A 13,252-nucleotide genomic window follows, 5' to 3' on the forward strand; every position below is an offset into this window, starting at 1 on the left:
GGATGTGAATACCAGAAGGTGGAAATCGCTGGGGCCATTTTACAGGCTGCCTACTGCAGTGCTTGATAAATATACTGAAGAGATGAATTTCTCTAGTCGGATTGAGTGTTTCCTTCCCTGAAGATCCATAGCATTGGAGCTCTTTATTAGGGAACACAGCACAACGAGACTTTTCAGCTGAGCATAGTTCAGACACACCAGTGAATTAGAAGCGACTGTGTGAAAACAATGCCAAAATATGGCTGGCGTTCAATAAATAATTGTTGATTGGGTGAATAAATGAAAGAAACGTGGGCAGAGACTAGTACATGTCCATCAGTATTTGTTCTTCGATAAAGGAATTTCTAATTCTTAGCTAGGCACATAGGTGCTTCAGTAGAGACTACATTTCTCTATATCCCTTATAACTAGAGGTGGCCACGTTACCAATTTTTGGCTTGTGGGATGTGAGTGGAACATGGGGTAAGCACTTTGTTTTCTCTCTTCCCCCTGACTGCAATACAGAGGTTTGGGTAGGACCCTAAGAAGGAAAAAACACAATGAATGTGACAGGATCACCTGTTAGACCATCTATCTCTGGACTAGGGCATGAAGCTCTATCTCACAGAAGTCACTGCTTGTTGTAATGTAGGGCTTGTTGTAATGTAGGGTATTGCAATATAGAGTATTACCTGTCTGGTATAGGATTTAAAAAGCAAGGAAGATGGGGTGCCTGGGTGGCTCAGGTGGTTAAGTGGCCAACTCAGGTCATGATCTCAGGATCCTCGGACCAAGCCCTGGATAGGGCTCCCTGCTCAGCAGAGAGTCTGCTTTAGGATTCTCTCCCTCCGTCCCTCCCCCTACTTGCGAGTGCACGTGAATTCTCTCTCTCTCTCTCTCTAATAAATAAATAAAATCTTAAAGAAAAAAAAAAGCAAGGAAGAAAAAAATTCTCCCTACCCCAAAGCTAGCCCCATGCTTTTAACATACTATAGGAGTTCCTTAAATGTTTGTTAGATTAAATTGTGCCTATAGACCCGTCAGGCTGTGTCGGTAGATAAGAAAGGAACAGTTAGTACAGCATAAAGAATATAGTTAATAATATTGTAATAATAACTCTGGTGACAGATGGTAGCTAGACCTGCTATGGTGATCATTTTGCAATAGATGAAAATATCAAATCACTATGTGGCATACCTGAAACTCACATCATATCGTATGTCAATTATAATTCAACTAAAAATAAATTTAAGAAAGAAAGGAGCATCTAAGTTACCACCTTTCCCCTTGATCAGGCAAGCGTAGGCTGCTTGGGTCAACTCTTGTAAAATTCAGAGCTGTGAGGCTCCTCAGAGAAGTAACCCATTAAGTGGCCTTAATTTTCAAAGCCTGAGGCAGAAAGCCACCACAGGAGGCAGAAGGCAGAATGGATTCTTCTCAAGGAAAATCTGTCCAGACTGAGGTTTCCTTACAGGAGGTTGATTTGTTTTTCCCAAAAAGGAGAAGAGTTCTCAGTATAACCCCTGCAAAGGGCCAGGCCAGCAGCTCCTCCAAACTCTTGTGGCCGTCAAGGGCAGGTGGCCCATTGGGCGGCCGCAGCCACCGTGGGCCTGGCTCCCCACTTCTCTGCTCTTGGACGCCAGCCAGCACTCGATCCTGGATGAGAAGGGCCTCTGCCTTAATCTGGAACTGGACAGGATCCATGGCCTCAAACTGAACGTTTTTGTTCTTTTGGTGTTCTTTACAGTATACAGACAGAAGGCTCCAACCAACACCATCCTCGAATGCCAGAATAAAATGCTCACCCAGCCAAATCATCTCTGCTGAGGCTAGCTCTAGGAGATGACAAAACCTTGTTAAAATACAGGAAGGGGATAGGAAGGAAGTGGGATAAACCTTTCTTGCCAGGATTGAAAATCTGTTAATAGGATAGGTATATGCCAAGTATAGAGTCATTGGAAGATGTTTCTTTTTCATAGGAAGGGGATTTTGAGAAACCAGAAAAGAATGGGTGACGGACTCCAGCTGAAGTCTAGGAATCCAGGTATCTAGAAATGTAGGGAGGTTTAAAACACGTGCTATTCCTCGGGCATTCAAGGTACCTAAGACAGCCATGCTCATTACCGAAGACGATTCCATGTGGAAATGTTCTCACATTGTTGGTGTTGGAGGGAGGGAGACAGTAAGTCTGGCTGAGGGATAGTTTCATGAAAGTGAACTGGAGGAACTCACCCTTGAAGGGTGATTAAACTTCCCAGGTGGTCACTAGCATACAGTGGAGGACATGTCAGGCAGGGAGCGACATGAGCCACACTCCAGAGGGCTGAGAGGACAAGGGATGTTTCTGGAATTCCCAGCAACATAGAAAGGTGGAATCATAGGGTGCTCAAGTCAGGTCTTTCATAAGAAAAGTAGGGATGACTTCAATTAAAAATATGTAGAAAATAGGGGCTCCTGGGTGGCTCAGTCAGTGGAGTGTCTCACCCTTGGTTTGGGCTTTGGTTTGGGTTCGGGTTGTGATCTCCTGGGTCATGGGATCAAGCCCCATGTTGGCATCAGGCTGTGTGCTCAGTGGGGAGCCTGCTTGAGATTCTCTCCCTCTGCCCTTCCCCACACTCGCGCACACATGCATTCTCACGTGCTCTCTCTCTCTCTCCCCTCCTCTGCCTCCAGTAAATAAATAAATATTTTTAAAAATATGTAGAAAACAGTGTTAAGGAGATGGAAGGAGATGAGGAAGGGTTAATAGAACAGAGAGAAAAGAGAGAGTCTGTTCTGTGGAACCCAGCGCTAACAGTGGCATAGGGTTTAACGAAACGGCTACATCACTTGTGAATTCAGTGTCAGGAAACATCAGAAATGTGTCGTCTCACAGTTCCAGAGGCTAGAGGTCCAAGATCGAGGTGTTGGCACAGTTGTCTCCTTCGCATGCTTACGCGGAAGCATCTGTTTCATGCCTCTCTCCCAGCTCCTGGTGGTTTGCTGGCCATCTTTGGTGTTCCTTGGTTTGTAGGTGCATTACCCCACCTCTGCCTCCATCTTTAGATGGCAATCCCCCCATGTCTGTGTCTAAACGTCCCCCTTTTATAAGGACACAGTCACCTTGGATCTGGCCCACCCTAATGACGTCATCTTAATTACCTCTCTAAAGACCCTCTCTCCAAATAAGGTCACATTCGCAGGCACTGGAGGTTAGGACTTCAGCCTCTTTTTAGGGGGACACAATTCAACCCATCACAGCCATCTCGGTTTGAAGCCCAACGTGACCGCTTTACCGCTGTGTGGTTTTAGGGAAATTACTAGCTGTGTAGTCTTGTGAGAACTGCTTAGGATCTCTGGGCCCTGATAACCTGTTTAAAATGGGACGAGCGCTCAGCTGGTGCAAGGATCAGCACAAAGGAAGGACTCCGTAAGCGTCGGTAGTGACTACTACATGCACTAAAGGACCCTGTGCGCAAGTCCGAGTCCGGCCCTGGCACCACTCCTACTTCAGGAATGTAGACGAAGGGGCCACGGGCAGGTCTTTATTTTACTCGTGTCTTCCCTCCACCCCTGGTGCCTAACCCAGTGCCTAGAATCTTAGGGGCTCAGTAAATATTTTCTGCAGATGATGACTCTATCGCTCATCTTAATTTTAATTTTGAGCCACTGTCCTTACAGGGCAACAGAAGCCAAAACTCTGCCAATTTGGAGTTTCGCTCTCCCTTTTCCTGGGATTGTGGCTAAATTTCAGTGAATCCCATCGCGCCAGGCCTTGCCGCAGAAGGCACGGGAACTGGTTCTTATTTCACTGGTCTACAGTCCTGGTGTCCTGGTTGGTCCTAAGGCAGCAGTCCCCTCAGGCCTTGTTCCCGTCTGGATGCTCCCTGAGATCTGGTGGGGTTCTCCACCCCCTCCGTGCCTCACCAGGGCATGGGTTCCTCCTGTTGCCTCCAAACCAGCCTGGGGTACATAGTTCTCTCCAAGACTGTCTGAAGCTTCACCCCTCACGGAGTCTCCCCGTTTCCTCCAGGGCTCTGTGGTGAAAGAGGTAGAGAACCTCTGCCCCCCAGCTCCCCAGCACTTTCTGAGGGCCTGCAGCCCCTCCCTGTGCCAGCCACTCATTTGGAGACCATCCTACCCCCGCTCTTATTTGCCCCCCGTTCTGCATCCCTAAACCCAGCTAGATTGGAGGGATCTTTTCTCTTTACTGTATTTTCCTCAGACATTTTGGGGATACGTCACAATCCTCTCCATTCCTTTAAGGGCTCGGGCTTTGAAAAGCAAAGCCAGGGAGAGACCTGTGGGCTCCTTGTGCCTTCCTCACAGTACCTCCCCCCACCCTTGTCCAGACCAGTCAGTTGCCTCAAAGGGGAAATGCCAGGAAAGGGGGGGGGGAGTTAATATTTAAAAAATATTATCCCAGCTTATTTCGGGGAATAAATAAATGAATACATGGCACCGGCCCAAGGGCCTTGATCCTAAACCAGTTTCATGAAAAGCCTCACTCCTGAGTTTCCACGACCAGCTCTGTGCCCCACAGCAGGGCTGAGAGCCCCCACACCTTTCCCAAGTGGGGGTCTGAGTGGAGGGTTAAAGCTTCTGTGGTGTCCACGAGCTGCCTGTTCACGAGGCCCACGTGGAACCCCAGGTTTCTTCCCCTGTGCTCCCAAGCGTGGCTGGTGGTTCTAATGAACACTTAGCCCTGCTGCCCGGTACTATTACAGTTAATCTTTTACACGGCTGACCTCCTTACTCCCTGCAACCAGTTCTTACTCAATCTGGGCAGCAAAGTGAAAGCTTTGCCCCTTACTACCCAGTGACCTTGGGTGACTTACCTAAGCCTCTCCCAGCCTCATTTGCCTCATAAGTAAAATGGGGGTAAGAACACCCACCTGCTGGGTTGTTCTCAGGATTTAGTAACCAGGTGGGGCTGATAGCAGGTTGCTGCTGCGGAGCATAACTGAGGCTGTGGCTGGCCTGACCCGCTCTCCTGAGCCTCCCCCAGAGCGAGAGGGAGAGGCTGTCGTGCTCACAATGTCACCCAGCAGAAGGAACCCTGACTGTGGACTCCACCCAACAGCAGAGCGCTCACTGAAACACACTCACGCCTAAGCCACCCCCTGTTAGGTTCAATGTTGATCCATTCAGTAGCTAAGCACTCAGGAAACGCCAGCCACCAGCCCGGCATTTTCATGCACCTGATGAAAGGGGCTCCACGGGGAGACAGATATGGACAGAATAATCCTGAAAAGGGCTAAAGCAGCTTGAAGTATGACGGGATCATGGAGGGAAACCATTTGTCTGCTTGTGGTCATTCAACTCTTCACAGCACCCTCACAGCCACCGGTGTTTCCAGAAAGGAGTTAAGGGGGCCTGGGAGGAATGAGGAACTTTGCCCAAGAAGCCATCTGTGAGCTCGGCCCCAAAGACTCTCACAGGCATGGCCGTGAGCACAGGGAACAGCATGTGCGAGGTCAGGGCTCTGTGGCCACACGGGGCCCAGGAAGGAAACAGAGTGCTTGTCCCCAGATATCCAACGCCTTACTTGCTCACCTCTCACAGGTTTCCCATCGAATGGCGCTGTCTCGACAAGGCCTTCCTCTAACTAGCAGTGCTGTGCGCGAGCCAACCAGTACTGGCTCATAAGAGTGGATTGTTAAATTCTCAGAAAATCTGCGAGCCAATTAGTACACATGATCATTAATGTGAATTAAATGATGTAAACTCGTAATTAAATGAATTGTATTTGAAATCAAGATTCAAGATAACCCAAACTCATCCCTTCTAAATTATTTTACGTTTTACCAGCCTCTGTACTGAAGGTTATTTGCGTGCACGGTACCGTGTAGTGGAGATATTACACGATGTCGTGCTGCTGTGTGCACTTCCTCCTAATGTCGTGTTTGATGACGTCACATTCGTAGTTTCCAAGCTGCCGTGGCACCACTGCGATCAGGATGTCCCTCCCCCTAGAAAGCTGGTTATTCAGCATGTACCGTACACGCACCTCCCCCTTTCCCACTGCTGGCCCCACTCACCGGGTTTACTTTTACCACGGAATCTACTGCTTTCTAACAGGTGCATAATTTGTTTAGCATCGTTCTTTTCTGTGTCATCACAGAATGTAAGCTCCATGAGGGCAAGGACCTTTTCTGTCTTACATCCTTCATGGATTCCCACACCCAGAGGCGTGGCCGGCCCCTAGCTGGCTCTCAGTAAGTCTGTACTGAATTAATGCTGGTGACGGTTGGACTCTCCATGGGTACGAATGGTGGGGGCAGGCGGTGGGGGGGAGGCGGGAGCCCCTACCACCACCTTGCCTTAGCCCAGCAGTGTCTTCCGACACACAGGTGCACCTGACTTGCGGCCCCTCTCCTTCTCTCCCTCCCTCCATCTGTCCCTGCCGTCTCCCTGCTTCCTGGGGCCTGAGGAAAGGCTTGTGTAAATGTGTTCCTCGAGAGCCCAAGTCAGGGGATTTGTCCTTACCTTGCCAGATCTAGTCACAGGCCAAAGGTATTCAGCACATGGCTCTTATGTTCCCAAGACCAGTGCTTTGGCACCTCCAAGGCAGTGGGTTCCAAGTGGCCCCAGACCAGCAGCACCAGAAGGACTCTGTTAGAAATGCAAGTTCTCAGGCCCCACCCCAATCATACTGAATCAGAAATTCTGGGGATGGGATTGTCTCAGTCCCTTTGGGCTGCTGTAGCAATATACCATGGCCTGGGTGGCTTATAAAAACAGAAATGTATTTCTCACAGCTCTGGAGGCTGGCAGTCGGAGGTAGGGTGCCAGCACTGCCGGGTGAGGGGCCTCTTCTGGGTTGTAGACTTCCTGTTGTACCCTCACGCGCTGGAAAGGGCCAGGGAGCTCTGGGGGGGGGGGTCTCTTTTATTAGAGCACTAACCCCATTTACTAAGAGTCTGGTCTCATGACGTAATTACTTCGCAAAGGCCCTACCTCTTAATCCCAGCACATTGGGGGTTAAGTTTCAACATATACACTTTTGGGGGGACACATTTAGACCTCAACAGAAGCCCAGCAATCTGTTTCTGAGATACCAGTGTGGGAGATTCTGATGTATGCTGAAGTCTGAGGACCACTAATTAAGCTTTAGATCTAAGGCAGTGGTTCTCAGACGGGGCTATGTTTGCAGCTCCCCTCTCTCCCCGCCAAGCAGACATTGGGCAGTGGCTGGAGACACTCTTGGTTATCACACCTGAGAGCAGTGGCGCTGCTGGCATCTTGGGAACAGAGGCCCTGGATGTTGCTAAACTCTTAGATCGCACATGGCAGCCCCCATATAGTAAAGATTTACTGGCCAAATGTCACCAGTGCCAAGGGGAATAACCTGCCTGCTCTAAGGTATCCTTACTCCCCCACATCCACCCAGCCCTTCCTTCCTTCTTTTCAATAATGTTTTCTCTGCACCCAACAGCTGATAATAACCAACCTGCCAACCTCTAACAGTCACCTGTGAGGGGGACCGATGAGACCGGGGACCTGCTTCATGATTCCCTGTGCTGAGAAATACAGACACTTCAGCTCACCTTCCCAGCCCAGTGTGTTAAGTGTTATGATTGGGGAAATATGAAAGAGGTTATTAAACCCAAGGCTGGAACATCAGGGAGGACTTCCTGGAGAAAATGGCTTCAGTGTTGAGACTTCAAGGCCAAGGAAGACTGAAACGGGGAAGGTTGAATGGGGGATTGCTTTCCTTATGGAGTACTTTCTAGGTTTTGATCCCTATGCTAAGTATTTTACTATCTCATTTAATCCCGGAAATGCTTTCTGAGGTTTATACTATTGCTATTTCCATTTTACAGATGGGGACACTGAAGCCCAGATACGTTAACAACTTGCCTAAATCCACACAGATATGACATTGAGGCAGGGATTGAGCCCAGGTCTATAGATTCCAAAGGAAGTGATTGTTACTTAGAGGGCAAAAGGGTCGACTGGGAATTTTTTAAAACACAGTTAATCCTTGTGTTATTAGCCAAATTGTGTCACCCCAAAATTCATATGTTGAGGTCCCAACCTCCAGCACCTCAAAACATGACTATATTTGGAGAGAAGGTGTTTCAAGAGGCGAGTAAGCTAAAATGTGGTCATCAGGGTAGGCTCTATTCCAATAGGATGGGTGTCCTTGCAAGAGGAGGAAATTTGGACACAGAGACATGAGGGGCGTTCATACATAGGACAGACCATGTGAGGACATGGAGAGAAGGTAGCCATGTGCAAACCAAGAAGACAGGCTTCAGAAGAAACCAAACGTGATGAACACCTTGATCTTGGACTTCTAGCCTGCAGAATGGTGAGAAAATGAATTTCGGTCGTTTAGGACCCGCAGTGTCTGGCATTTTGTTATGGAAGCCCTAACAAACTAACTGTCCTGTACAGAGCTTTGGTGGTGGGAGAACTTAAGGCACAGTAACCGTGTTTTGTTTTCTCTGCTGCACAATAAGAGAGTGAGAAATCTAGGTCTTTGCCCTCCCCCACCCACAATGACACGCAGCCCCAGCCTCAGGGGCCATCTGCCGGGCCAAACCTTCTGGGAGACCATTCTCTTCCTGGCTTTTTTGTAAGAACCAAACGTCATTGAGATTTCAGCAGTGTAGGATGTCGGAAAAGGGAGGAAGAGACGGCAGGGCCTTAGCAGGTAGAGGCAGAGTCTCTGAGGTTGAAGAGATGATGGAAATATGATGGTGCCACCAAGCAGGACCCAAGTCTCATCTCCTCGAAGCAGCACAGGGAGTGGCCATTGCCCAGCCAGGCAGCACTTGGCCAATGCTGCCGACCTAGGAGGACACGCAACAGAGAACTGGCACCTCAAGGCATAGAGCACGGACATCTCGGCACCTGCCAGTGTGAATCCAAGACTGCAGACAGGGATTGCCAACAAGCTTTTCTCTACTCTGGACCCCAGAACTGACACTGCTTCTGGAGGACATGGGGTGCCTTTAGCACCAGTAAAAGATGAGACTGAATCTCCCAGGAGCCCAGAGAGACGGACCCAACGTAGACTGAGCTGAAAAAACTAAAAAGAAATGTGATCTAGTTTGCACACCCAGGCTGGCGTGTCAAGATTCAAACTGACTACACTTTATTTTCAGAATTGGGATACAGAAAAGCAGGCAGAAGCCAGTTCAAGGCAAACTGAAAATACTTCTGTCAGTGGGAGAGACCCTGAACTAGGGAGAAGGAGGAGCAAACTACCCAGTGTTTTCTTCTGCCTCTGCCGCTGTCTTGGCTCTGTTTTGTCTCCTGACTAGACCTAATTATGCTTGTCATCTGCATCAGAAGGATGGGGCTAAGATTAACAAGTTAAAGTGGGTAAAAGCTCTTGGAGCTCAGTAGATGAAAGGAGATCTAATTAGCAAGGCCAGCAATGACCGCAGGCAGGCCAGCCAGGGAGGACTCCGCCCTTTGTACTCACCAAAGAGCTACTTATAGCTCCTGGGAGGGGCTTCTGCAAATTCCACCCAAGCCTTCAGCACGCAAAGAACCTTCCATGTTTTCTTCCTGCCCTAGAATTTTGTGATTCTTCCTGGGTGGAGAAAAATGGGCACGTCTCTAAACTGATTGAAAGAAGGAAAAGGTGTAACTCTTTTTTTTCTCGAGGCAGGGTGATCTGCACAAATAGGGGTCAATGATGCGGGGTGGGGAGGGGCAAGCAGAGTGTCAAGGTCAAGTTCTGCCATGGCAAGACATGGATGAAGGTTCAAATCCCAACTGCCATTTACTAGATGGCAGAATTTTAGCAAAACACTTAATACCCTTGAGACTCTGGTTCTTTCTTGCCAAATGACGATAATACTTCCTGTCCGGGTTGCAAGGCTTAGATTGTTCATGCTGGACCCCAAAAGTGCATGTTTTAATTAACATCAATCAATAATAGTAGCACCTGGCACATGATAGCTGTTTGAAATATTGGTTGGACTGAACTCCTTCATCCAACAAATACTGAGTTATCTATTATGGGCCAGGGAGAAGGGGCACTGCATCCCCTAGGCGCGCAGTGATGAGCCACAGACACCGTTCTGTCCTCACAGGGCTGACGTGTATATCAGATGATAACCTCCCTCAGCTCTCAAATCTTCCCTCCATGTCCTCCTGCTACCCCTAAAAGGCATCACTTGAGAATTCTTTTTAAATTAAAAGAAAAAATAATAATCCTAAAACCTGTTCACAGGTATGTTTGCCTGAAAGAAAAAGACTGTTGATTTTCCTCTAAGAATTAAAGGGGCTTATTCATTTGGAATACCCAAATTAGCCACGAATTTTAAATGCTAGACCAAGTCTTTTAACCTTTCCCCTTCAACTCTGCCGTGTAGTCACCAGAGTTGCTGTTCTACCTGTTATGTAAATGGCAGACTGGTGGGAGTAGAAATGAGGGAAGAGATGGTGACAAAGACTGGTTCCCACTGGCCCTACTCCTTGGGGCGCTCACTCACTGCACTGACCCTGAGCACAGGTTTGTGTAAATATTGAGTTAATGGCTGCGCCCCACACTGGGCAGTGAGCCACAGGGGGGAGGCAGGGACCCTGATGCTGTGTCCTGGTTGAATCTCCAGGCCTGCTACTGCCTTCAATCACTGGGCTCGCAGCAGGCAGCACTCCCTGCAGGTCCCCTGCAGCCACCGTAAGAAGTGGTACTCTGATCGAGCAACCTTTGTGCGTACAGAATACGGGGCGCAGCAGGGCACCTGACTCGCTGCAAATCTACAGCGAATGAGTGCAGAGCCACGCCTCAGAGTGTACAGTCGGGCTCCAGAAAACCCACGCTCTCCCACTCCACCGCGCTGACACACATCTGTAGGACAGGGCTAGGTGGAGGATGGGCTGGCTGAAGGGATGAGTGCTTGGATGCAGCGGGGCCACATTTTAGGTCTGTGGGCTTCAGCGGCTGTGCTCCAGAACGGCCCCAAGCACAGAAGGTCGTGCATTCTGTGTGGTCTCTCTACGGGTGAGCCGGATAACCCTGGGCAAGTTACTTCATATTTTAAGCCTCAGCTTTCTCTTCTGCAAAATGGTGATTTAAAAGAAACAAACCGGTCAATCAAAACCACCATGAGATACCATTTCACACCCATTAGGATGGCTACTATTTTTTTTTTTTTTAAAGATTTTATTTATTTATTCGACAGAGATAGAGACAGCCAGCGAGAGAGGGAACACAAGCAGGGGGAGTGGGAGAGGAAGAAGCAGGCTCATAGCAGAGGAGCCTGATGTGGGGCTCGATCCCATAACGCCGGGATCACGCCCTGAGCCGAAGGCAGACGCTTAACCGCTGTGCCACCCAGGCGCCCCTGGATGGCTACTATTTTTAAAAAAGAAAAGAAAAAGAAAATAACAAGGGCTGACAAGGCTGTGGAGAAATTGGAACCCTCGTGCACTGTCAGGGGGAATGCAGAATGGTGCAGCCAATGATGGAAAAGAGTTCAGTGGTTCTGCCAAAAACCTAAAAATAGAAATACTATATGATCCAGCAATTCTACTCTGGGTGTACACCCAAAAGACCTGAAAGCAGAGTCTCAAAAAAAGGTATTTGTACACCAATATGTTGATAGCAACATTATTTACAATGCCAGAGGCGGGAGCAACCCAAGTGTCCATCAAAGGGTGAGGAGATCAACAGCGTCTGGTACATACACACAATGGAATATTACACAGCCTTAAAAAGGAAGGACACCACTACGACATGGGTGAGACTTGAGGACACTATGCTAAAGGAAATAAGGCGGTCACCAAAGGACAAATATGACATGATCCCACTCATATGAGGTACCTAGAATAGTCAAGTTCATAGCAACAGAAGGGTGGTTGCCAGAGGCTGGGGGATGGGGATGGGTGAGAAGGGAATGAGTTATTGTTTGGCAGGTACAGAGTTTCAATTTTGCAACATGAAGAGCGTTCTGGAGGTTCACAACCAAGTGGATATGCTTAGCACGATTGAGCTGTACACTTAAACATGGTCAAGTGGGTAAATCTTACGTATTTTACCACAATTTTTAAAATTAATTACTAAGAAAGAAACAAACCAATCTCCTGGGAAAGTGTGGTGAGGGTCCAGTGAGATCAAGTCTGGCGCGTGCACTCTAGGGAGATAAGGGGTTAATGGCCCAACTCCCTTAGGATCTCCCTCAGACTCCGCACTTTAAGACAGGGTTCCTATACCTTCAGCCCTGAAGAAGTGAGGAGCGCTTCAAGACTTTCATCCCGTGTGGCAGGCCACACAGAGAGGCCTATTGTTGGTGGTAGTTTGTTTTGTTTTGCTTTTTTTTTTAAAGCAGGGAGGACTCTGGGTGCAATTTCTAACTTCAAAGCAGATACCTCTTACCACCGACAGCCACAGGCCCAGGGAGTGTTTGGAACTAGCCTCCAGGCGGGGCAGGGTAAGAACAGAGCCTGACGGGGTGAGGTCCCAGTTTTATGTCTCTGCCAGACACTGGTGCCAGTTTGCTACCAGCTGCCGGCATCTTTCAACGCGCCAATAAAAGGTTCAGGAATGCTCACCAAGCCAGAAATGCCAGGCCTCCATCCCGGTCAGCGCCCAGCACGGCCACCGGCGCTAACTCTCCGCACCGTCTGCCGAGCAGGAACCAGAGCCGCCATGTGTGGGGCCCAGGTGTTCTGCATAGTTAATCTCCACAACAATCTAATGGGGCGAGTGTGATGAGGGCCGAGGTTTAGGTGTGAAAACTGAAGTTCAGAGAGGTAAAGGGACTTGCCCAAACTAGTGAATGGAAGAAACTGGACTTGAACGTAGGTCTGTCCAGAGCTGCTGTCTATTTTTCATCATGCTACCTTGGAACCAAATGGATGATTGACTGACTGACTGACTGATGGACCAATGGAAAATGATGGGGATTGTTATTTCCAAATGCCTTTCACCGGAGGGATTCAAAGCACCTTTTGAGAATTCAACAGTAATTTGTTGACTATCTCCTCTGCAGGCATCACAGGCCACTGGATGTAAACAGTTAGGCCTAGTTGCCTTTGTCCTTAGGGAGCAGATGGCCCACTGGGGAGAGGAACATGTGATAATGAGCAATAGTTAACTTTAACTGACATACTGGGCTAGCTTTCCCAGGGGTTATTTTATTTAATCCACACCAAAAAGATAACCTGTGAAAGAGGTGTTATTACAGTAAGTCCATTTTTCAGCTGAGAAGGCAGGCTTTAGGTGGGTTGAAAAACTCATGTACGGTACTCTAACTCACTCTTGATCAAAGTGTTGTCCTTGGACCTGACTGCTGGTCAGTGGTCTGCTAACAAAGGAATATAGAAA

Source organism: Ursus maritimus, unplaced genomic scaffold (genome assembly GCF_017311325.1).
Source record: "Ursus maritimus isolate PB19 unplaced genomic scaffold, ASM1731132v1 scaffold_12, whole genome shotgun sequence".
Taxonomy (NCBI): domain Eukaryota; kingdom Metazoa; phylum Chordata; class Mammalia; order Carnivora; family Ursidae; genus Ursus; species Ursus maritimus.